This window comes from Ziziphus jujuba, chromosome 7 (assembly GCF_031755915.1).
Source record: "Ziziphus jujuba cultivar Dongzao chromosome 7, ASM3175591v1".
NCBI lineage: Eukaryota > Viridiplantae > Streptophyta > Magnoliopsida > Rosales > Rhamnaceae > Ziziphus > Ziziphus jujuba.
This window is the reverse complement of record NC_083385.1, coordinates 160,649-187,132: the sequence shown is the minus strand read 5'-3', so window position 1 is coordinate 187,132 and position 26,484 is coordinate 160,649. Positions and strand designations below refer to the sequence as shown.

At 36.6% G+C, this 26,484-nt stretch overlaps 2 pseudogenes; both read left to right on the top strand.

Moving 5' to 3' along the window:
• The first annotated feature begins 1,435 nt into the window (after nucleotides 1-1,435).
• Nucleotides 1,436-8,003, top strand: LOC125421070 (protein Ycf2-like; annotated as a pseudogene).
• A 10,749-nt stretch (nucleotides 8,004-18,752) lies between these two features.
• LOC132804424 (protein TIC 214-like) lies at nucleotides 18,753-19,572 on the top strand (annotated as a pseudogene).
• Nucleotides 19,573-26,484: the final 6,912 nt, after the last annotated feature.

Here is a 26,484-nt window from a genome sequence, read left to right as displayed (position 1 = left end):
AGACCGAATGACTCTATGAAATTTAAGTCGATACTTCCACATATTACAGGTAATGTAAGAGACATCTCTATTTTCACCCCGGGAATCCTTATAATTGCCATGCTTAGCTTTCAATTCGCCTCTGACCATTAAATGAAATGTGAATAACCCATCCTCCTTCCTTTGAAACAAGGGGTGCTTCTGGTTCTGACGGTGCTTGAAACAATTTTGTCTTCTCCATATTACTATATCTCTATAGTCAATAATTTTATATGAGGAACTACTGAACTCGATCGCTTGCTGCCGTTACTCTTTAGTTTTCTATTGAGGTATATCCTATAGAGGTACTCAAATTGGATCAGCAATCGATTTCTAGGTTTCATCGTAAACCTAATTGGTTACTTCCAATTACGTAAATCAATAGTTCAAACCACACTTAAAGGTAAGGCATTTCCCATTTTTATAGGAACTTCTATACCAGAAACAATGGTATCTCCAATTATAGCCCTCTAGATATAAAATATATATTTTCTCACCATTCGCATAGTGTATGAGACAAATGTATGCATTTCGATTAGGATCGTATTCTAGAGTTATGATTCCACCATATATGTCTTTTTCATTCCATCGAAAATCGATTTTATGGCATAGACGCTTATAATCTTCCCCTCTATGCTCTGTGGTAATGATTCCTCTGGCATTATGACCTTTACCACAATGATGCTGCCTACAGATCAAATTATTTCATGGATTGGATTTCACTTGACTATCTACAGCTCCTTTGCATGTGCTCAGGGTAGAAGTTTTGTATAAATGTATGGCCATGCTATTAAGTATTTTGATTTAAGTTCTTTTCTTTCCAACAGGTGGAATAGAATAACCCGGTTGAAGCGTAATGATCATATGTCTGTAATGCATTGTATGTCCCATAATAGGTCCCATTCTTCTACCCTTTCTTAAGAGTCGATGACTATTCATGTCTATTACCTTGACACCAAAGAAAAGTTCAACCTAATGATTTATTTCTATCCTAGTTAATCCTGATTCGGCGTTAGAAGTATATTGATTTTTCAACAATAATCGAATACTTTTATCTGTAAATACTGCATATTTGATTCCATCCATAAATCTATTTTCTTCCCTATGAGTTCTAGTCTCAATAAGAATGCGAGTTCTTACTGTTCATATGTTATGATATGAATATACCACATCAATTCGTTATGTATGGATGATGAGATTCCATTGATACAGAGCCAATTCCAATAGACTTATTTTATTGGAGTGTCCCATTGGCGTGCATCTAGTAGGAATTGAACCTATGAAGTCGCCAATTATAAGTGGGGCGCTTTAACTATTTAGCCCTGGATGCTTAGCGGGATCCTCATACATGGTGAATAACTAAATTCCAATTCAAATGAAATATTTAGGATAAAGCCATGCAATTTAGAAGGACTCAATGAAAAGACATCAATTCAAATCCGAGATTTTCAAATTAAGAGAGATATTGAGAGAGATAAAGAATTCTCATTATTTCTTAAATTCATGGACCCAATTCAATTCAGTGGGATCTTTCATTCACATTTTTTTTTCCCATCAAGTATGTTTTATAAAACTCTTAGACTCCCGAATTTAGAGTATCCTACTTTCACGCAATTCACATTTACAGGGTTTAACAAGCAATCGATATTTCACGATCAAGGGTGTAGTACTACTTGTAGTAGCGATCCTTATATATCGTATTAACAATCGAAAGATGGTCAAAAGAAAAAAATCTCTATTTAACAGGGCTTCTTCCTATACATATGAATTTCATTGGACCTAGAAATGATACATTGGAATAATCTTTTGGGTTTTCTAATATCAATGGATTGGTTGTTTCACTCCTGTATCTTGCAAAAGGAAAAAAGATCTCTGAGAGTTATTTCCTGGATCCGAAAGAGAGTACTTGGGTTCTCCCAAGAACTAAAAAGTGTATCATGCCTGAGTCTAACTGGGGTTCATAGTAGTGGAGGAAATGCATCGGAAAAAAAAGGGATTCTAGTTGTAAGATATCTAATGAAACCATCGCTGGAATTGAGATCTCATTCAAAGAGAAAGATATGAAATATCTAGAGTTTCTTTTTGTATATTCTATGGATGATCCGATCCATAAGGACCATGATTAGGAATTGTTTGATCATCTTTCTCTGAGGAAGAGGCGAAACATAATCAACTTGAATTCGAGACAGCTATTTGAAATCTTAGTGAAAGACTGGATTTGTTATCTCATGTTTGCTTTCCGTCAAAAATACCAATTAAAGGAGAAGGTTTCTTCAGATAACAAGGCGCTGGGTCAACTATTCAATAAAATGATATTGAGCATGTTTCCCATATCTTCTCGAGAAATAAGAGGCTATTTCTTTGCAAAATTGTGCTGAATTTCATATGTGACAATTCCGCCATGATCTCTTCTTTAGTTGGGGGAAGAATCTGCATGAATCGGGGTTTTTTGAGGAACATATCGAGAGAGAATTTATTTGGTTAGACAATGTGTGGTTGGTAACGAAAGATCGATTTTTTAGCAAGGTGCGGAATGTATAGTCAAATATTCAATATGATTCCACAAGATCCAGTTTTGTTCAAGTAATGGATTCTAGCCAATTGAAAGGATCTTCTAATCAATCCAGAGATCATTTTGATTCCATTAGTAATGAGGATTCAGAATATCACACATTGAACAATCAAAGAGAGATTCAACAACTAAAAGAAAGATCAATTCTTTGGGATCCTTCCTTTCTTCAAACAGAATAAACAAAGATAGAATTAGACCGATTCCTTAAATGCCTTTCTGGATATTCCTCAATGTCTTGGCTATTCATAGAACATTAGAAGCAAATGAATAATCATCTACTTCCGTAAGAAATCGAAGAATTTATTGGGAATCCTACAAGATCTATTTGTTCTTTTTTCTCTGACAGATGGTCAGAACTTCATCTGGTTCGAATCCTACTGAGAGGTCCACTAGAGATTAGAAATTGTTGAAGAAAGAACAAGATGTTTCTTTTGTCCTTTCCAGTTAATCGGAAAATAAAGAAATAGTTAATATATTCAAGATAATTACGTATTTATAAAATACCATCTCAATTCATCCTATTTCCTCAGATCCGGGATGTGATAAGGATGAACTTAATAGTTCCAATAAGATTTCATTCTTGAACAAAAATCCATTTTTTGGTTTATTTCATCTATTCCATGATCAGAATAGGGGGGGATACATGTTACACCATGATTTTGAATATGAAGTTCAAGAAATAGCATATCTCTTCACTTTATCAATAACCGAGCCATATATGATGTATATAAGGGATTTGCCTTTTCTATTGATTCCTACAGATTGGATTAAAAACAATTCTTGAACAAGGTATTCAACTTTAGGGATGAATTAAAAAAGAAATCTTTCTTGGTTCTACCTCCAAGTTTTTATGAAGAAAAAGAATCTTTTTATCGAAGGATCAGAAAAAAATGGCTCTGGACTTCCTGCGGGACTGATTTGGAAGATACAAAATTAAAATTAATGGTATTTGCTAGCAACAACATAATGGAGGCAGTCAATCAATATAGATTGATCCGAAATATGATTCAAATCCAATATAGCACCTATGGGTACATAAAAAATGTATTGAGAAATGTATTGAATCGATTCTTTTTAATGAATAGATCCGATCGCAACTTCGAATATAGAATTCAAAGGGATCAAATAGGAAATGATACTCTGAATCATAGAACTATAATGAAATATACGATCAACCAACATTTATCAAATTTGAAAAAGAGTTAGAAGAAATGGTTCGATCCTCTTATTTTTATTTCTCGAACCGAGAGATCCATGAATCGGGATCCTAATGCATGTAGATACAAATGGTCAAATGGGAGCAAGAATTTAAAGGAATATTTGGAGCGTTTCATTTCTGAGCAGGAGAGCCATTTTCATTTTCAAGTAGTGTTCGATCGATTACGTATTAATCAATATTCGATTGATTGGTTTGAGGTTATCTACAAAAAAGGTTTGTCTAAGTCACTTCCTTTCTTTTTGTCCAAGTTACTTCTTTTTTTGTCCAAGTTTCTTCTTTTTTTGTCTAATTCACTTCATTTTTCTTTGTGAGTTTCTAGAATATCCCCAATCATAGGTCCGAGATCCACATCTATGAATTGAAAGGTCTAATGCAATTATTTGTTAAAATCAATAGGTCTTTAAATCATTCATTTGAAAAAATGGAAACCCTTCTTATTGGATGATCATGATACTTCTCAAAAAGTGAAATTCTTGATCAATGGAGGAACAATATCACCATTTTTGTTCAATAAGATACCAAAGTGGATGATTGACTCATTCCATACTAGAAATAATCGCAGGAAATCTTTTGATAACACGGATTACTATTTTTCAATGATATCCCTCGATCAAGACAATTGTTTGAATCCAGTGAAACCATTTCATAGAAATTCATTGTTATCTTCTTTTTATAAAGCAAATCGACTTTGATTCTTGAATAATCCACATCACTTCTGCTTTTATTGTAACAAAGGATTCCCTTTTTATGTGGAAAAGTCCCGTATCAATAATTATGATTGTACTTATGGACAATTCCTTAATATCTTGTTCACTCGCAACAAAATATTTTCTTTGCACAGCGATAAAAAATAATATGCTTTTTTGGAGAGGATACTATTTCACCAATCGAGTTACAGGTGTCTAACATATTTCCACAAAATGGCGATGAAAAGTATAACTTGTACAAATCTTTCCACTTTCCAATTCGAGCCAATCCATTCGTTCGTAGAGCTATTTACTCGATGCAAACATTTTTGGAACATTTCTAATAGAAGGACAAATAGTCAATTTTGAAAGAACTTATTGTTAACCTCTTCCAGAGATGAATATGTCTGATTCATACCTGAAATTTCAGATAATCAGACCTATTGCGGATACTAAGTAGCAGCCAAAAATTTGTATCCATTTTTCATGATATTATGCGTGGATTAGATATATCAGGGAAAATTCTTTAGAAACAACTGTGCCTTCCATAATGGAATCTGAAAAGTGAGATTTCAAGTAAGTGTTTATATAATATTCTTCTATTCGAATAAATGATTCATCGAAATAATGAGTCACCATTGATATCGACACATCTGAGATCGCCAAATGTTCGGGAGTTCCTCTATTCAATCCTTTTCCTTCTTCTTGTTTCTAGATATCTTGTTTGGAAACATCTTCTTTTTGTTTCTCAAGCCTATAGTGAGTTACAAATAGAGTTTGAAAGGGTCAAATCTTTGATGATTCCATCATACATGATTGAGTTATGAAAACTTCTGGATAGGTATCCTACATCTGAACTGAATTTGTTATGGATAAAGAATCTCTTTCTAGTTGCTTTTAAACAATTAGGAGATTCTCTAGAAGAAATACGGGGTTTTGCTTCTAGCAGCAACATACTATGGGGTGGTGGTCCCACTTATGGGGTCAAATCAATACGTTCTAAGAAGAAATATTTGAATATCAATCTCATCGATATCGTCGATTTCATTAGTATCATACCAAATCCCATCAATCAAATTGGTTTTTTGAGAAATACGAGACATCTAAGTCATACAAGTAAGGAGATCTATTCATTGATAAGAAAAAGAAAAAACATGAATGGTGATTGGATTGATGATAAAATAGAACCCTAGGTCTCAAACAGTGATTCGATTAATGATAAAGAAAGAGAATTCTTGGTTTAGTTCTCCACCTTAACAACAGAAAAAAGGATTGATCAAATTCTATTGAGTCTAACTCATAGTGATCACTTATCAAAGAATAACTCTGGTTATCAAATGATTGAACAACCTGGAGCAATTTACTTACGATACTTAGTTGACATTCGTAAAAAGTATCTAATGAGTTATAAGTTCAATACATCCTGTTTAGCACAAAGAAGGATATTCTTTGCTCATTATCAGACAATCACTTATTCATAAACCTCCTATGGGGCTAATAGTTTTCATTCCCATCTCATGGAAAACCTTTTTCACTCCGCTTAGCTCTATCCCTCTTTAAGGCTATTTTACTGATAGGTTCTATAGGAACTGGACGATCCTGTTTGGTCAAATACCAAGTAACAAACTCCTATGTTCTTTTCATTATAGTATTTCTAACAAATTCCTAGATAAAAAGTGTTTTCTTAATGATGATAGTGACGACATTGATGATAGTAACGACATCGACCGTGACCTTGATATGGAGTTGGAGCTTCCAACTATGATGAATGCGCTAACTATGGATATAATGCCGGAAATAGATCGATTTTATATCACCCTTCAATTCGAATTAGCAAAAGCAATGTCTCCTTGCATAATATGGATTCCAAACATTCATGATCTGGATGTGAATGAGTCAAATTACTTATCCCTCGGTCTATTAGTGAACTATCTCTCCAGGGATTGTGAAAGATGTTCCACTAGAAATATTCTTGTTATTGCTTCGACTCATACTCCCTAAAAAGTGGATCCCGCTCTAATAGGTTTGAATAAATTAAATACATGCATTAAGATACAAAGGTTTCTTATTCCACAACAACAAAAGCACTTCTTCACTCTTTCATATACTAAGGGATTTTACTTGGAAAAGAAAATGTTCCATACTAATGGATTCTGGTCCATAACCATGGGTTCCAATGTACAAGATCTTGTAGCACTTATCAATGAGGCCTTATCGATTAGTATTACATAGAAGAAATTAATCTAGACATGGGATTTGCAATCCCAGGTAAGATCAGTTCAGGATCATGGGATCCTTTTCTGTCAGATAGGAAGGGCTGTTGCACAAAACGTACTTCTAAGTAGTTGCTCCATAGATCCTATATCTATCTATATGAAGAAGAAATCATGTAACAAAAGGGATTCTTATTTGTACAAATGGTACTTTAAACTTGGAAAGAGCATGAAGAAATTAACAATACTTCTTTATCTTTTGAGTTGTTCTGCCATATCGATCGCTCAAGACCTTTGGTCTCTACTTGGACTCGATGAAAAAAATGCGATCACTTGTTATGGACTCGTTGAGAATGATTCTGATCTAGTTCATGGCCTATTAGAAGTAGAAGGTGCTCTGATGGGATCCTCACGGATAGAAAAAGATTGTAGCCAGTTTGATAATGATCGAGTGACATTGCTCCTTCATCCTGAACCAAAGAATCTCTTAGATATGATGCAAAATGGATCTTGTTCTATCATTGATCAAAGATTTATCTATGAGCAATACGAATCGAAATTTGAAGAAAGGGAAGGAGAAGAAGTCATCGACCCGTAACAGATAGAGGAGGATTTATTCAATCACATAGTTTGGGCTCCTAGAATATGGCGCCCTTGGGGCTTTCTATTAGATTGTATCGAAAGGCCCAATGAATTGGGATTTCCCTATTGGGCCCGGTCATTTCGGGGTAAACAGATCATTTAAGAAGAAGAGGATAGGCATCAAGAGAACGATTTAGAGTTCTTGCAGAGTGGAACCATGCAGTACCAGACACGAGATAGATCTTCCAAAGAACAAGGCTTTTTTTGAATAAGCCAATTCATTTGGGACCCTGCAGATCCACTCTTTTTCCTATTCAAAGATTAACCCGTTGTCTTTGTGTTTTCACTTCAGAATTCTTTGTAGATGAAGAGATGTCAAAGGGATTTCTTACTTCCCAAACAGATCTTTCTGCATCTATATATATATGCTAGTTTATCAAGAATATGCAAGAAAAGTACTTTAAATTGTTGATTCATCACCAGAGATGCCTTAGAACCAATAGTTTATTATCTAATGGATTTTTTTGTTCTAATACTCCATTGAGAGTTATCAGTATTTATCAAAGCTGTTCCTATCTAATGAAATGCTATTGGATCAAATTACAAAGACATTGTTGAGAAAAAGATCGCTTTTGCCGGATGAAATGAAAATTGGATTCATGTAACAAGAGAAAGGTTTACCATTCCTTAGCCAGAAAGATATGTGGCCATGAAATAGGGATTAAGCATAACAGAATTGACCGAGTGGTAGAGTAGTAGAAACACCCATTTCTTCCATATTTTGAACCTCAGCTCCATGGAACAATATACTACTACTGAAACATGGAAGAATTGAAATCTTAGATCAAAACATTAGGGATGGATGGTATGAATTGCCTAAATAAGAATTCTTGAACAGCGAACAACTAAAGATATTACTCACTACATCAAAATTTTTCCATTAATGAAATATGTAAATACATTGGAAAATAAAAAATACGCATGTCGAATGAAATGGTTGTTGCTCTCTGCTACAATAATGAATCATTGGTTTAACTGAATAACTAAATAAAATAGATAGACAATTCTCTTCGTCTCAGGTCGATGGATCTTCTCAATTGACTTCTATAAGGATAATACACATTCCAGATGGATAATGCACATTCCAATTAACCGACTAACTCTAATTGTTTTGAAGCAATCGACAAAGCGGTTCGTTCTATTTAGATATTCATGACCAAGAAGTATTGGATTCTTTTTCGGATAGGCCCTGAAAGGAGAAGGAAAGCTGGAATGCCAACAGGTATCTGTTATTGAATTCACCCAAATGGATAGTACCCATTTTGGAAACGTCCAGTGCCAAGGTCACTGAATGGGTAAGTCGCCAATCCCTAAAATGGACTATGTAATTTACTTTATCTGCTGGGTTATGGGGGGGCATTTTATCAGAGGTTTCTATTGTATCAATCTACCATTGTGTGATTCCTATTGAAGCATATACTTGAAGGGTGGGGTGGATGCAAGATGGATGATTTCAAAGCAGACTCCCCATTCATTAGATAGAGAAGATCACCAAGATTTCATGATCCACTGCCGTACTTATTCCAATTCATTGAGCATTCTGAATATTCAATATTATGCCTTGAAGAGGACTCGAACCTAGACGCTCTTTAGCATGAGATTTTGAGTCTCATGTGTCTACCATTTCACCACCAAGGCATCTTGAAAGTGAATCGTATTCCATGAATATGATATCTCTCCAGTGTGATGTATGGAATATATGACAAAGGTAGAGTGTTCGAGTATTTCAATTGATCGATCAGGTCATATAGGCCCGAATCGGACATCCAATTACTTTGATTTGAATTATTCGGATGGTGCCTTATCTTATATTTATATATTATATAAAAAAGATGGACAGTCAAACCTATTTCTCGATTCAATAGAAGCCGAAAAAAGGTGAGGTGAACAGGGTCCTAAATAATGAGAGATATGTAAAATTTAGAATGTTCAAAAAATTTATAGATCCAATATCACATTCAGTAAAGATTTATGATACGTGTATAGGATGTACTCAATGTGTCTGAGTTTTTGAAATTAGCTTACCCTCGTGGGATCATTTGTCCTGGCCATTGTAGTACATAAGTAGAGGCTATCTATGTGATATCGTAACTAGGTGGTGGGTCCGAATAAGCAAAATAAGGTGTATAAACAGAAGTTCTGTTTATAGACCTTATTTTATTTTATTTGCTTATGCCATTTTGGGTGGAACAAATCTACTAATTCTTTGATTCTAGTTAGTAAGAGGGAACTAAGAAATAGATTCTAGAAGCTAAAAAAGGGTATCCTGAGCAATTTCAATAATCGGGTTCACTGATATTCCTGGTATAGTAGATGCTATCACACATATGAATCTCATGGAGAGTTCGATCTTGGCTCAGGATGAACACTGGCAGCATGCTTAACATATACAAGTCAGACGGGAAGTGGTGTTTCCAATGGTGGATGGGTGAATAACGCATAAGAACCTACCTTTGAGAGGGAACAATAGCTGGAAATAGCTGTTAATACCCTGTAGGCTGAGGAGCAAGAGGAGGAATCTACCTGAGGAAGGGCTCGCGTCTGATTAGCTAGTTGGTGAGGCAATAACTTACCAAGGTGATGATCAATAGCTGGTCCAAGAGGATGATCAGCCATAATAGGATTGAGACACGGCCCAGACTCCTATGGGAGGTAGCAGTGGGGAATTTTCTACAATGGGCAAAAGCCTGACGAAGCAATGCCACGTGGAGGTAGGAGGTCTATGGGTCGTGAACTTCTTTTCCCAGAGAAGAAACAATGACGGTATCTAAGGAATAAGCATCAGCTAACTCTGTGCCAGCAGTCATAGTAATACAGAGGATGCAAGCATTATCTAGAATGATTAGGCGTAAAGTGTCTGTATGTGGCTTTTTAAATTCGCCATCAAATCCTAGGGCTCAAACCTGGACAGGCGGTGGAGACTACCAAGCTGGAGTATGGTAGGGGCAAAGGGAATTTGCGGTGGAGCAATGAAATGCATAAAGATTGGAAAGAACACCAATGGAAAAAGCACTTTCCTGGGCCAACACTAACATCGAGAGATGAAAGCTATGGGAGCGAATGGGATTAGATACCCCAGTACTCCTAGCCAAAAACGATGGATACTAGGCACTATTCGCATCGACCCGTGCAGTCCAATAGCTAATGCATCGAGTATCCCACCTGGGGATTACGTTCACAAGAATGAAACTCAAAGGAATTAACTAGGGCCTGCACAAGTGGTGAAGCATGTGGTTTAATTCAATGCAAAGCGAAGAACCTTACCAGGGCTTGACATGTCGCGAATTCTTTTGAAAGATAGAGGTGCCTTTGGGAATGCGGACACAGATGGTGCATGGCTATAGTCAGCTCGTGCCGTAAGGTGTTGGGTTAAGTCCCACAATGAGTGCAACCCACATGTTTAGTTGCCACCGTTAAGTTTGGAACCCTGAGTAGATTGCCGGTGATAAGCCGGAGAAAGGTGAGGATGACGTCAAGTCATCATGCCCCTTATGCCCTCGATGACACAGTGCTACAATGGCCGAGACAAAGGGTTATGATCCTACGAGGGTGAGCTAACTCCAAAAACCCATCCTCAGTTTGGATTGTAGGTGGCAACTCGCCTACATGAAGCGAGAATAGCTAGTAATCGCTGGTTAGCCATACGGCGGTGAATTCATTCTCGACCCTTATACGCATCGCCCATCACACTATGAGAACTGGCCATGCTCTAAGTCCTTACCTTAACTACAAGGAGGGGGATGCCAAAGGCACAGCTAATGATTGGAGTGAAGTCGTAACAAGGTACTCATACTGGAAGGTTCAGCTAGATCACCTCATTTTTAGGGAGAGCTAATGCTTGTTGGGTATTTTGATTTGACACTGCTGCACACCAAAAAATAAGTGAGCTACGTCTGAGTGAAACTTGGAGATGGAAGTCTTCTTTTGTTTCTTGATGGTGAAGTAAGACTAAGCTCATGATCTTATTATGCTAGGTCAGAACAAGTTAATAGGATCCCTTTTTTAGGTCCCTATGTCCCTCTTGTGTGGAGGCATGGAGGCGTAAAAAAGGAAAGAGAAGGATGGGGTTTCTCTCGCTTTTGGCATAGCGGACTCCCCTAGGAAGTCCCGTACGATGGGCTATTAGCTCAGTGAAAGAGTGCACGCCTAATAATTATGTCGTTGTGCCTAGGCTATAAGGGCTCTCAGCCACATGGATAGTTCAATGTGCTCATTAGCGCTTAACCCTGAGATGTGGATCATCCAAGGCATATTAGCATGGCGTACTTCTCATGTTTGAATTGGGGTTTGAAACCAAACTTCTCCTCAGGAGGATAGATGGGATGATTCAGGTGAGATCCAATGCAGATCCAACTTTCTATTCACTTGTGGGATCCGGGCAGTCCGGGATGGACCACCATAGCTCCTTTCTTCTTGAGAATCCATACTTCCCTTATCAGTATATGGATAGCTATCTCTCGAGCACAGGTTTAGGTTCGGCTTCAATGGGAAAATAAAACAGAGCACATAACAACGTATCTTCATAGACCAAGAACTATGAGATCGCCCCTTTCATTTTAGGGTGACGGAGGGATCATAACATTCCAGCCTTTTTTTCATGCTTTTCTCGGAGGTTTGGAGAAAGCTACAATCAATAGGATTTTCCAAATCCTCCCTTCCCGAAGGGAAGAATGATAAATTTTTGTTTTCCTTTCCGTAGGGACTAGGAGATTGGATCTAGCCATAGGAAGAACACTTAGCTGATAAATAATTCACTTGTTCTTCAACCCCCTCAATCACTACAAATGCCTCAGATTAATGTAATGGGATGTGTCTATCTATCTATCTTTTGACTCAAAATGGGAGCAGGTTTGAAAAAGGATCTTAGAATGTCTAGGGTTGGTCTAGGAGGGTCTCTTAATGCTTTCTTTTTTTTTTCTCATTAGAGTTATTTCATAAAGACTTGCCATGATAAAGAAGAGCGGAGGAACAAGCACACTTGGAAAGCTCAGTACAATGAAGAGTTATATGCTGCATTCAGGAAGGAGGAATTGCTCCCGAAAAGGAATCTATTGATTCTCTCCCAATTGGTTGGACCCTAGTGAAATGATTTACTTCACGGGCAATGTCTCTGGTTCAAGTCCAGGATGGCCTAGCTGCACCAAGGAAAAGAATAAAAGAAGCATTTGACTCCTTCATGCACACTCCACTTGGCTCGGGGATATATAGCTCAGTTGGTAGAACTCCGCGTTTGCAATTGGGTCGTTGCGATTATAGGTTTGATGTCTAATTGTCCAGACGGTAATGATAGTATCTTGTACCTGAACCGGTGGCTCACTTTTTCTAAGTAATGGGGAAGAGGACCCAAACATGCCACTGAAAGACTCTACTGAGACAAAGATGGGCTGTCAAGAACGTAAAGGAGCTAGGATGGGCAGTTGGTCAGATCTAGTATGGATCGTACATGGACAGTAGTTGGAGTTGGTGGCTCTCTTAGGGTTCCCTCATCTAGGATCCCTGAGGAAGAGGATCAAGTTGGCCCTTGCGAACAGCTTAATGCACTATCTCCTTTCAACCCTTTAAGCGAAATGCGACAAAAGGAAGGAAAATCCATGGACCGATCCCATCATCTCCACCCTGTAGGAACTACGAGATCACCTTAAGGATGCCTTCAGCATCCAGGGGTCGCAGACCAATCATAGAACCCTGTTCAATAAATGGAATGCAGAAGCTGTTTGCTTTCAGATCGATAGTAAGGGTCGGAGAAGGCCAATCACTCATTCTTAAAACCAGCATTCTTAAGACCAAAGAGTCGGGTGGAAAAGGGGGGAAAGCTCTTTATTCCTGGTTCTCCTATAGCTAGATCCTCCGGAACCACAAGAATCCTTAGTTAGAATGGGATTCCAACTTAGCACCTTTTGAGATTTTAAGAATAGTTGCTATTTGGAGAGCACAGTACGATGAAAGTTGTAAGCTCTGTTTGAGGGGGAGTTATTGTCTATCGTTGTCCTCTATGATAGAATCAGTTGGGGGCCTAAGAGGCGGTGGTTTACCCTATGGCGGATGTCAGCGGTTCGAGTCCGCTTATCTCCAACTCGTGAACCTAGACGATACAAAGCTATATGATAGCACCCAATTTTTTTGATCCGGCAGTTCAATTTGTGATATGATATGGCATTCATGGACATTGATAAGATCATCCCATTTAGCAGCACGTTAGGGGTGGCATAGCCTTAAAGTTAAGGGTGAGGTTCAAACGAGGAAAGGCTTACAGTGGATACCTAGGCACCTAGAGACGAGGAAGGGCATAATAAACGATGAAATGCTTCAGGGAGTTAAAAATAAGTGTAGATCTAGAGATTCCTGAATAGTTCAACCTTTTGAATTGCTGCTGAATCCATGGGCAGGCAAGAGACAACCTAGTGAACTAAAACATCTTAGTAGCCAGAGGAAAAGAAAGCAAAAGCGATTCCCATAGTAGCGGCGAGCGAAATGAAAGCAGCTTAAATCGTGAAAATGGGGTTGTGAGAGAGCAATACAAGGGCCATGCTGGTAGGCGAAGCAATGGAGTACTGCACCCTAGATGGAGAGAATCCAGTAGCCGAAAGTATCACTAGCTTATGCTCTGACCCAAGTAGCATGGGACACATGGAATCCCGTTTGAATCAGCAAGGACCAACTTGCAAGGTTAAATACTCCTGGGTGACAGATAGTGAATTAGTACCGTGAGGGAAGGATGAAAAAAAACCCCCATCGGAGAGTGAAATAGATCATGAAACCGTAAGCTCCCAAGCAGTGGGAGGAGACCAAGGCTTTGACTGCATGCCTATTAAATAATGAGTCGGCGACTTATAAGCAATGGCTTGGTTAAAGGAAGCCACCAGAGCCGTAGTAAAAGCGAGTCTTCATAGGGCAATTGTCAATGCTTATGGACCCGAACCTAGGTGATCTATCCATGACTAGGATGAAGCTTGGGTGAAACTAAGTGGAGGTCCAAACTGACTGATGTTGAAGAATTAACAGATGAGTTGTGGTTAGGGGTGAAATGCCACTCGAACTTAGAGCTAGCTGGCTCTCCCCAAGATACATTCAGGCACAGCAGTTGACTGGACATCTAAGGGTAAAGCACTATTTTGGTGCGGGCCACAAGAGCGGTACCAAATCAAGGCAAACTCTGAATACTAGATATGACCTCAAAATAACAGGGGTCAAGGTTTGCCAGTGAGATAATGGGGGACAAGCTTCATCGTCGAAAGGGAAACAGCTCGAATCACCAGCTAAGGCCACTAAATGATCGCTCGGTGATAAAGGAGGTAAGGGTGTAGAGAGAGCCAGGAGGTTCGTCTAGAAGCACCCACCCTTGAAAGAGTGCATAATAGCTCACTGATCAGGCGCTCTTGCACCGAAGATGAATGGAGCGAAGCGATCTGCCGAAGCTATGGGATGTAAAAATGCATCAATTGAGGAATGTTCCATTTAGAGGGAAGCACCCACGCAAGCAGTGGTAGACGAAGCAGAAGCTAGAATGTCAACTTGAGTAACGCAAACATTGGTGAGAATCCAATGCCCCAAAAACCTAAGGGTTCCTTCGCAAAGTTCATCCACAGAGGGTGAGTCAGGGCCTAAGATCATGCCGAAAGGCACAGTGAATGGACAACAGGTGAATATTCCTGTACTACTGATGCGAATCCACTCAAGACTATTCGCCCGACAACCCGCTGGGGTGCTGACCCAATACAAATGAAGGTGGGACCGATCACTAGGGCCCAAGCCAAGAAGTTCAAGGACAATCTTGCTGTCTTCATACAAGGAATAAGTCATAGTCATGAGGGGTTGGCCATATCTAAAGAACCAAGGCCTGTTTCACTCATACAAGCAATAGAAGCCAAAATAGGGCCGGGTGACGTTTTTGGTGATCATAAGGAGGCCGGATTGTATGAATTGGAACCCCATTCTTATGGGTTCAATTCATATGGAGGATGAGTCATAGAAACCAGCCAAAGCAGCTTCAAAGCCGACCAACAAGGTGGTTTGCGCACAAGGGGAAGAAAAGGCCGAATTTGCTGTATTCCTTGCTGGCTTTACTGTATTTTACTGTATTAGCCTTTTCTCATACTTCCAAGCAAGGGCAACGTGAGGAACTTCACAATAAGCTTATTTGGCATCCCACAAAGAATATTGAAGCTGATTTGGAGTCCAATTGGATCAAAGAAGGGTCATTATCAACATAGCCGAAATTCACCATTTTTAGTTTCCTAATTTGTTCTTACTTTTTGTTTTAGGAAACTACCATTACTTTTAGGTTTTTATTTATATATTTTCTGGACAAATAAGTTTAGGAAAGTTATTAATTTATTATTTCCATTGTAAATTAATTAATTAATTCCTAACTCAAAATAAAGGAATTAATTAATCAAATTTAGTTTAGGAAACTTAGTTTAGGACATATTGGAATTCGGCCAAGTTTCCTAATTCCTATAGGAGTCCGGTTTTGAATTAATTTTTTAGGGTTTTTTTTCTTTGTAATCTTAGCCTATTTAAAGGCTTATCTTTCAATAATAAGATAACTTTGATTGGATTGAGAAAATACTTGTGAGATTAATTATCTCTTTGTTCTTTGAGAACACCTAAAACACCATTAGAGAATTTGTTGTTTTAGCTTGACTTATCAATAGGTTTTCCATCCCCTATTGTGGCGTCTACATTATACCAAGGTTTCTAACCATAGGTTGGTTAGGGGTTGAGGTCCATTCCATTAGAACTTGAACTTAATTAAGATCCGGGCTAATATAATACGGGTTTAGGAGCAGGTCGTCCTAGGTTCGTATCATTTGGTATCAGAGCTAAATTTTGTTCAGGTTTGATCTATCTTTATTTGTTTTATTTTTTTTTTTGTGTTATTCTGCAATTTTAGCATTAGGTTAAGGTTGCATCCATCCCATACACGTTCTGCATCTTTTAAAAAAAAAAAAAAAATTCATTCCTAGTTGAATTAGGTTTCCTAGTTTTATCGTATTTTTGTTTCCTAATTTGTTGGTTGTCTTTTATCATTATTCTTGATAATTTTGGTTTTTGTTGATTTTCCTTTGCTGTTTTAGTCTTAGAAATTTGCATTCATATATTCAAAAAAAAAAAAAAAAGGAGTTTGCGGCAACATTAAAAAAAAAAAAAAATTGCACATTTGTGTTTATTTGGAAGTCACGGGTTTGGTGTTTGTTTTGGAATTGGAATTGCAATTATGGTAATTATTCTTGCTACTGCATTTGTTTATGTTTTGTGAGTGAAAAAAAAAAAAAAGAGGTAAAGCCGAATATAAAAAAAAAAAAAAAAACAGAAAAATATTTCGGTTTGTTGGAGTTTGATTTGTTTGCTGGAAATTTGTTGGAGCTGCTGGTTTTTGATTATTTATTCAATATTTGAGTTGCTGGGAAATTATTTTTGCTGCTGGATGTTTGGATTTTGGGTGCTTAAATTTTTTGGATTAAAATTAGTTAAAGGAATTGATACAAAACTTGAATTACAAGAACAACAACCAACACTTTTCTATATTTTTGTTCTCTTTGATTCTTGTTCGTATTTGAATTTCTTTTTCTGGAATTTTATTCTTGAACTAATAATCTACTACCATCTGGTGCAGTTTTAAAAAATTCCAACGTTTTCCCATTATTTTGTGTTTTCTTGTCTAGAAAGCCGAAAAATTAGGATTTGTTGGATTCTTTCGGTATTGCCTACTTTTTGCTACTGTTTTGTTGATAAGTTTAATTAAAACATATTAGTGATCTAATTGCTGTTTTGTGGGTGTTTTAATTAGAACTTGTTCCTACATGACCTAATCAATTCAATCAGGCACTCTCCCTCTGTTTTCATTGTTTAACTCTTTGACAACATGAAGAAACCAAAAGCTCTGCCATGCCTCTCTAACTATCCAAGGGATGGAAGGACAGAGGCCTTTGGTGTCCCCTCTAGTCCAGAATTGGGCCTTACAATCACTAGCCAATATGCTTTTCTCTTATGCCTTTCATTCATGGTTCAATATTCTAGTGTCCTAGGTGTAGAGGAACCATACCAATCCATCTCGAACTTGGTGGTTTAACTCTACTACGGTGATGATATTGAAGGGGAGGTCCCGCAGAATAATAGCTCGATGCCAGGATGATAAAAAGCTTAACACCTCTCATTCTTATTACTTTATTTTTTCAATATGAAAAAAAAAATTGAAAAATCAAAAGGTCGTCTTATTCAAAACCCCAATTATGAAATCCCTTCTCTCCCACTTCACACCTCGAAATGCACCATTCTTATATAGAGAGAGGTGCTTTCACATCTTCTTAACCTGAAACAAATGGGGAGAGGATAGGTTCCTTTTTTTTACGGTACTCATGGGAACATATCCAGTGGAGACAAGGTGGGGCCTATAGCTCAGAGGATTAGAGCATGTGGCTACAAACCACGGTGTCAGGGGTTCGAATCTCTCCTCGCCCATAACCAGCTAAAAAGTGAAGGACCTTTCCCTTTGGGGGTCGGAAAATCATCATAGAGATTGTAGACCCTAAGCTATGGAATTTGGGCGTTTGTCTTTTGTCAAAATGCCCGGCCCGAAGCCCGAATCAGTATATTTTTTTATTTTATGCCCCATAATTCTTTCTCAACTAGTATGGGGCAGAATAACAGAGAAAGTACAAGTATTAGTAGAATAGCAAAAATGTGTTCCTCGTCATTAATATGTTTGCTCGCGGTAGTTGTCGCCTCCCGGTAGCAAAAATCTTCAATGCACTTGCTAGTACATTTGAGAATTCTTAATTGGATAGTTGTAAATAGCCCTAGACTGTAGAACAAGGGATTATCCTGGACCTACACCGAGGTATTGACGACGATTCTCAAATATAACAGAACAGAATGTGATATGATGAGAAAGAAAGAAATAGAAACAAAGACACAGGGAACGAGTTACCTACTCTTAAAGGTCAAAGTGAACCCTTTCATGTTCAATTCTTTAATTCGAAATGAATCAAATCTACTCAAGTAGGATTCGAACCTATGACCAGTCAATTAACAGTCGACTGCTCTATCACCGAGCTACTGAGGAACAACAAGAGATTAGATCTAATACAGTTCAATTCCTGTTCTTAACCCATGACCAATATGAGCTCGAAGTTTCCTTTGTAACTCCTGGAACTTCTGCGTAGTGGCTCCGTTCCATGCCTCATTTCATAGGGAACCCAAAAGTGGCTCTATTTCATTATATTCCATCCATATCCCAATTCCATTCATTTAATATCCCTTTGGTGTTATTGAGATAAGAGATATCATTTCTAGTCTATCTCTTTCTATTTCTATATATATATATATATATATGGAAAGTTTAAAAATCATCATATAATAATCTAGAAATTGCAATAGAAAAGAAAAAAGGGAGGTTTGTAATGATTTTTAAATCTTTTATACTAGGTAATCTAGTATCCTTATGCAAGAAGACAATCAATTCGGTCGTTGTAGTCAGACACTATTATGGATTTCTGACCACATTCTCCATATGGCCTTCTTGGCTCTTCCTTCTCTGAGCTCGTGTTATGGAAGAAGGAGAAGAAGGAACCGAGAAGAAAGTATCAGCAACAACCGGTTTTATTACGAGACAGCTCATGATGTTCATATCGATCTATTTTGTGCCTCTGCATCCAGCATTGGGTAGACCTTATACAATAACTGTCCTAGCTCTACCATATCTTTTGTTTCATTTCTTATGGAACAATCTTGAACTTTTTTTTTATTACGGATCTACTAATAGAAATTCAATGCGTAATCTTAGCATTCAATGTATATTCTTGAATAATCTCATTTTTCAATTATTCAACCATTTCATTTTACCAAGTTCAATTTTAGTCAGATTAGTCAACATTTATATGTTTCGATGCAACAACAAGATGTTATTTGTAACAAGTAGTTTTGTTGGTTGGTTAATTGGTCATATTTTATTCATGAAATGGGTTGGATTGGTATTCGTCTGGATATAGTGAAATAAGTCTATTAGATCTAATGTACTTATTAGACCCAATAAGTACCTTATGTCAGAATTGAGATTCTATGGCTCGAATCTTTAGTATTCTCTTATTTATTACCTGTGTCTACTATGTAGGTAGAATACCGTCACCCATTGTTACTAAAAAACTGAAAGAAATCTCAAAAACGGAAGAAAGGGGGGAAAGTGAGGAAGAAACAGATGTGGAAATAGAAACAACTTCATAAATGAGGGGGACTAAACATTAACAAAAGAGATCCACCGAAGAAGATCCTTCTCCCTCCCTTTTTTCGGAAGAAAAGGAGGATCTGGACAAAATCGATGAATTGGAAAAGATACGAGTGAATGGAAAGGAAAAAACAAAGGATGAATTTCACTTTAAAGAGACACACTATAAAAATAGACACGTTTATGAAACTTATTATATGGATGTGGATGAAAATAAAAAAAATTCGAAGTTAGAAATATTTATAGAAAAAAAGTTCTACTCTACGTTCGAAAACCTCTTGTTAATATTCTTTTTTACCATAAGTTTAATTTTAATCTATAAATTAAATAATTGATTGAGTTAACTTGGTTAACTTAAGTTGAGTTAAGTTTTTCTTTTTATTTTTTATAAATATAAAAAGAAAATGAAAAGTAAATCAATAAAAGATTAATTCATAAGATATATAGACTAAGAGATGGGAAGAAATTCGACCGCCCCCCACATATTTAGTACCTTCTCCTATGAAAAAACTTGCAATGCCGACACCATTCGTAATTCGATCAATTATTCGTTTATAAAAAAAATTAGTTAGTTGAGCCAATCCTCTTATACCTTTAGTTAAGCATATTGCATAAAAAAATCCATGTAACCACGATTATATGACCAATCATATATCCCATTTAATAGTTTTTCCACAAGAATTTTTCTTTTTTTTGGGAATACTTTTAACAAATGAATTAAGGAAATTCAAATTTTGTAAAGAGGCATAAACCAGCTTATATAAAAAAAGAAACTATAAGGATTCCAAAAAAAGCTATATTGAATGAAAAAATTGCATTTGAAATAAATTCATACAAATCCACAGAAGTATTTGAATTTGGATGTAAAAGGTTTATCACTGGGTTTAACAATTTTGATAATATATCCAAATCCACAGCTTCTTGATTGAATAGATTGAAGAAAGGAATTCCTATGAATCCAATGAACAAAGTATATAGTACTAATACAAGCATAGAAAATAGCATAGTATTGTCCAATTCCTATGGATATGAGAAAGTGTTCTTAGTTCCAAAATGACTAATAGTAATAAAAGGGCGCATCATGCTTCTTAGATTACTAATCAATTCGATATGGCTTTTTAGAAAAAAAGAGAAGCCCTTTCATTATTATTCATTGTTAATAAAGTTAATAAAGTAACATTTTTTTTAATAACTTTTTGCCCTTCTTTACCCCATAGAGACATTGAATAGAATGAGCTAGTTTTTTTCCACTGTAAGTTTGAAGCTGAAGGTTTAAATGTCCTTCAAAAGTAAGTAAATAGATGCGAAACATATAAAATGCAGTTAAGCCAGCTGTGGAACAAGCAATTATTGCAAAAATCAGTAAATATAACCAACTATCACTAAGAATTTCATGTTTGGACCAAAAACACGCAAGGGGTGGAATACCACACAGAGAAAGTGTACCTAATAAAAACGCAGTTTTTGTAATTGGTACATGTTTTCGTAAACCACCATAAGAACCATATTCTGGCTTTTATCTGGAGACTATCCAACAATTGTTTCCAAGGAATGAATAATTGATCTAGAACCTAAAAACAACAATGCTTTCTAATAAGCATGAGTAATCAAATGAAATAAAGCAGCTCAATAAGACCCCATACCTAGAGCCAGTATCATGTAACCCAATTGAGACATTGTAGAATAAGCTAAACCCCTCTTAATATCTTTTTGAGCAAGAGCTAAAGTAGCTCCTAAAAGTAATGTTATTATCCCAATAAAAGCTATTAGATTCATTATGAAAGGCCAAGCCAATACAAGAGGCATTGCGATGCAAAGAGCTTTGCTTGGAGAAATAGAAGGAACATGTATCACATGGGCAAAATTTGATAAAATACCACATGAATATTCTACCATAGTGCGTATTCAAGAATCTGTACATGAAATTTAAATGAATTTGAAAGAAATTTTATTGAGAAGTAATCTTTATGGAACTCGTGATGCATCTATTTATGTCAAAGGTCCCCGATATGTAACTGGTCAAGACATCATCTTACCACCTTTGGTGGAAATCATTGATAATACGCAGCTTATAGCGAACCTAACGGAACTAATTAATTTTTGTAGTGAATTACAACTCGAAAGGCATCGAGGGTATTGTATAAAAATGCCAAATAACTTTCAAGATGAAAGTTATCCTATATATGCTATATTCATTCCTATTCAAAATGCCAATTATAGTATTCATTCTTATGCGAATCGGAATGAAAAACAAGATATACTTTTTGATGTGATTCTGCCCGAGCCCACTCAACCGATAACCCGCTGGGGTGCCAATCCGTTACGGATGAGGGTGGGACCAATCACTAAAGCACAAGCCAAGAAGTTCAAGGATAACCATGCTGTTCTTATGCAAAGGATAAATCATAATTAAGAAGGAATGATCATGACCAAAGAACCAAGACCTGTTTTGTTGATACAAGCGTTGGAGACTGGTACGGACCCGGGTGACGGTTTTGGTACATTTTTGGAGTCCGAGAAGCATGAAATGGTTCCAATGCTTTATGGGTCCAATACATATGCCTAAGAGATCATGGAATCAAGTTAAAGCAGCCTCAAATGCAATCGAAAAGGGCTTCTACGGACAGCATCAACCATTTGGCCGAATTTGCTGTATTGCTTGCTGGCTTTACTGTATTTTATTGTATTAGCCTTTTCTTTTTTTTCCAAGCATGCGTAACTTGTAGGACTTCATATTCAGCTTATTTGGCATCCTAAAAAGCATCTAGAAGCTGATTTGGAGCTCAAAGAGCTCAAAGATTGGTCAAAGTCAACTTGATCAAAAGGCTAGCATTTTTAGTTTCCTAATTTGTTTTTACTTTTTATTTTAGGAAACTACCATTAATTTTTGGGTTTTTATTTATTTATTTTCTGGACAAATAACTTTAGGAAGGTTTTTATTTTATTCTTTCAATTGTAAATTAATTAATTCCTAATTTAATATAAAGGAATTAATTAATCAAACTTAGATTAGGAAAGGAAGTATAGTTTCGACCAACTAGGTTTCTTTATGTGTGGTGGCCGGTTTTCTTTATGTTCTAGGGTTTTTAAGTTGTCTTTTCAAAGCCTATTTAAAGGCTTAGTTATTAATAAGAATTAACTTTGATTTGATTAAGAAAATACTTGTGAGATGAATTATCTCTTTGTTCTTTGAGAACACCTAAAACACCATTAGAGAATTGGTTGTTTTAGCTTGACTTATCAATAGGTTTTCCATCCCCTATTGTGGCGTCTACATTATACCAAGATTTATAACCACAGGTTGTTAGGGGTTGAGGTCAATTCCATTATAACTTGAACTTAATTAAGATCCGGGCTAATATAATACGGGTTTAGCAGCAGGTCGTCCTAGGTTCGTATCATTTGGTATCAGAGCTAAATTTTGTTCAGGTTTGATCTATCTTTTTTTGCTTTATTTATTTTTGTGTTAATCTGCAATTTTAGCATTAGGCTAAGGTTGCTTCTATCATCATACACGTTCTGCATCATTAAAAAAAAAAAAAAAATTTCATTCCTAGTTGAATTAGGATTTCCTAGTTTTATCGTATTTTTGTTTCCTAGTTTGTTGGTTGTTTTTCATCATTGTTCTTGATAATTTTGGTTTTTGTTGATTTTCCTTTGCTGTTTTAGTCTTAAATATTTGAATTCATATATTTACAAAAAAAAAAAAAAAAAAAGAAGGGTTTGCAGCAACATATAAAAAAAAAAAAAAAAAAAACCCACAATTTGAATTTTTGATTGGGAGGTCATGGGTTTGGTGTTTGTTTTGGAGTTGGAATTGCAATTTTGGTAATTACTCTGGGTACTGCAGTTGTTTATGTTCTGTAAGTGAAAAAAAAAAGAAAAAAGAAAGAAGAGGTAAAGCCGAATAAAAAAAAAATAAAAAAAATGTTTCGGTTTGTTGGAGTTTGATTTGTTTGCTGGAAATTTGTTGGAGCTGCTGGTTTTTTGATTATTTATTCAATATTTGAGTTGCTGGGAAATTATTTTTGCTGCTGGATATTTGGATTTTGGGTGCTTAAATTATTTGGATTAAAATTAGTTAAAGGAATTGATACAAAACTTGAATTACAAAGAACAACAACGAACAACTTTTCTATATTTTTGTTCTCTTTGATTCTTGTTCATATTTGAATTTCTTTTTCTAGAATTTTATTCTTGAACTCATAATATATTACCATCTGGTCCAGTTCTTCAAAATTCCAAAGTTTTCTCATTAATTTGCTTATTTTGTCTAGAAAAACCGAAAATAGGTATTTTCATTCCGTTCGGTATTTGTTTATTTTTGCTTACTGTTTGGTTGATAAGTTTAATTAAAACATACTAGTGATCTAATTGCTGTTTTGTGGGTGTTTTAATTAGAACTTTGAAACAATTCATTGAGTGGAAAAAGGCAAGAGTGTGTGAGCTTAAAAGAGGGTAAAAGCCCAAACTAGTGTGCAAACACTAGTGTCGAAACCTTGTTTGAGTGAAACACGTGAGGGAGTGAATATTGTGAGGATTTATTTTATTTTTGGAGTATTTTACTAACATGGCAGATTCTAGAATATGAAGAGGAGATCCACCCTTGAGGATCAATGAGGAAGAGTCCGTAGCATTACATGGCGATGCCCGAGCTACCGGGAGTGGAGACCAAGTGGACATGAGAGCTGTTTTGGAGTCAATACAGCTGGTTAGTGCTCAAGTTGAGCATATGAATCAAAGAATGGGAAGGATAAAAGCCTCACAAGGAATGCCGAATACAAGAAATAGGCAAGAATTCCATGGAGGGCAAGGCCGAGGACTAGGAGGTCGCAAGAGACCGAGAGAGGAATTTGATGAGGAGCCATTTGGTGGAGACTTTGAGGAAGGTATGGACGAAACTTTTGCTGTCCAAGATAGAGCTGGCCATGGAAGATATAGGAGGGAAGATACAGATGATGATTTGGGAAATATCAAGGTTAACATCCCACCTTTTATGGGTAAAAGTGATCCCGAAGCTTATTTGGAGTGGGAAGAAAAAATGGAGATGATTTTTTACTGGCACAACTATTCGGAAGGTAATAAGGTGAAGTTGGCAGCAATGGAGTTTGGACATTATGCACTCCAATGGTGGACGAATGAGCAAAATACCCGAAGGAGAGTTGGTGATGATTTAATCTCGACATGGCGTCAAATGAAAGGAGCCATGAGGAAACGGTTTGTGCCATCCAATTACCATAGGTTGCTGCATCAAAGGCTTCAATCTTTGTCTCAAGGAAGTAGGTGATACAAACCTAGGACGACCTGCTCCTAAACCGGTATTATATTAGCCCGGATCTCAATTAAGTTCAAGTTCTAATGGAATGGACCTCAACCCCTAACCAACCTGTGGTTAGAAACCTTGGTATAATGTAGATGCCACAATAGGGGATGGAAAACCTATTGATAAGTCAAGCTAAAACAACCAATTCTCAAAGAGATAATCAATCTCATAAGTATTTTGTTAATAAAATCAAAGTTGTGTTCTTATTGAAAAATAAGCCTTTTAAATAGGCTTTGAAAGAAACAAAATAAACCCTAAAAACCCTAGGTAAAATCGGCCACACACATAAAGATACCTAGTTGGCCGAAACTATACTTCCTTTCCTAATCTAAGTTTGATTAATTAATTCCTTTATATTAAATTAGGAATTAATTAATTTACAATGGAAAGAATAAAATAAAAATCTTCCTAAAGTTATTTGTCCAGAAAATAAATAAATAAAAACTTAAAAAGAAAGAAAGTCAATCGCAAATTAGGTAACGAGTTGACTTTGACATCTAGGCTGAATTATGTCTTCAACCGAGCTAACTTATGTCTGCCTGATGTCTGAGCTAACTTATGGTCTTTCCGAGCTAACTGATGTCTGTCCGAGCTAACTGATGTCTGTCCGAGCTAATTTATGTTTGTCCGAGACAACTGATGTCTGTCTGAGCTAAGTTACGCCCGATATCTGAAGTTCAAGGTCAGATGTCCGAGACATGGGTGTCCGATATAAAATGTCCGATGTATGGGTGTCCGATGTATCAGCCTCCACCCCACTTGGATACTTAAAACAGATCTTTTATCTTTAGGTATGGACAAGCCCTTTTGGGAATGAATTACTTTCTGGATAAAGGCAGCAAGGTTGTCCTTAAATCTCTTAGCTTGAGCCCTAGTGATCGGTCCAGTCTTCATCCGTATCAGATCAGTACCCCAGTGAGTTGTCGGTTGTGCGAGCTCGGGCGGGTTCGCATCATTCCCCTCCTCTTGAAAAGGATTTGTCCTCAAATCAAACTCATCACCTGCAGCAAAAGGAGATAAATCAGCAACATTAAAGGTGGCACTAACACTATACTCACCCGATAAATCAAGTTTGTAGGCATTGTCATTTATCCTTTCCAAAACTTGAAAAGGTCCATCGCCCCTTGGCATGAGTTTGGATTTCCTTTGTTCAAGAAACCTTTCTTTCCTTAAATGCAGCCACACCCAATCTCCAGGTTCAAACACCATTGATTTTCGGCCTTGATTAGCCACCTTTGCATATTGCTTGGTCTTCCTTTCAATATTTGCTCGTGTCTTCTCATGAATCTGCTTTACAAAATCAGCTTTTTGTTTTCCATCTAGATTAGCACGCTCACTTAAAGGTAAAGGTGTTAAATCTAATGGAGTCAAAGGATTAAAACCATAAACAATTTCAAATGGAGTAAATTTAGTTGCTGAATGTAAAGACCTATTATATGCAAATTCAACATGTGGCAAACATTCTTCCCAAGTTCTTAAATTTCTACTAATTAATGCTCTCAACAATGCAGACAAGGTTCTATTTACTACTTCAGTTTGTCCATCAGTTTGTGGATGACAAGTAGTTGAAAATAAAAGCTTAATACCT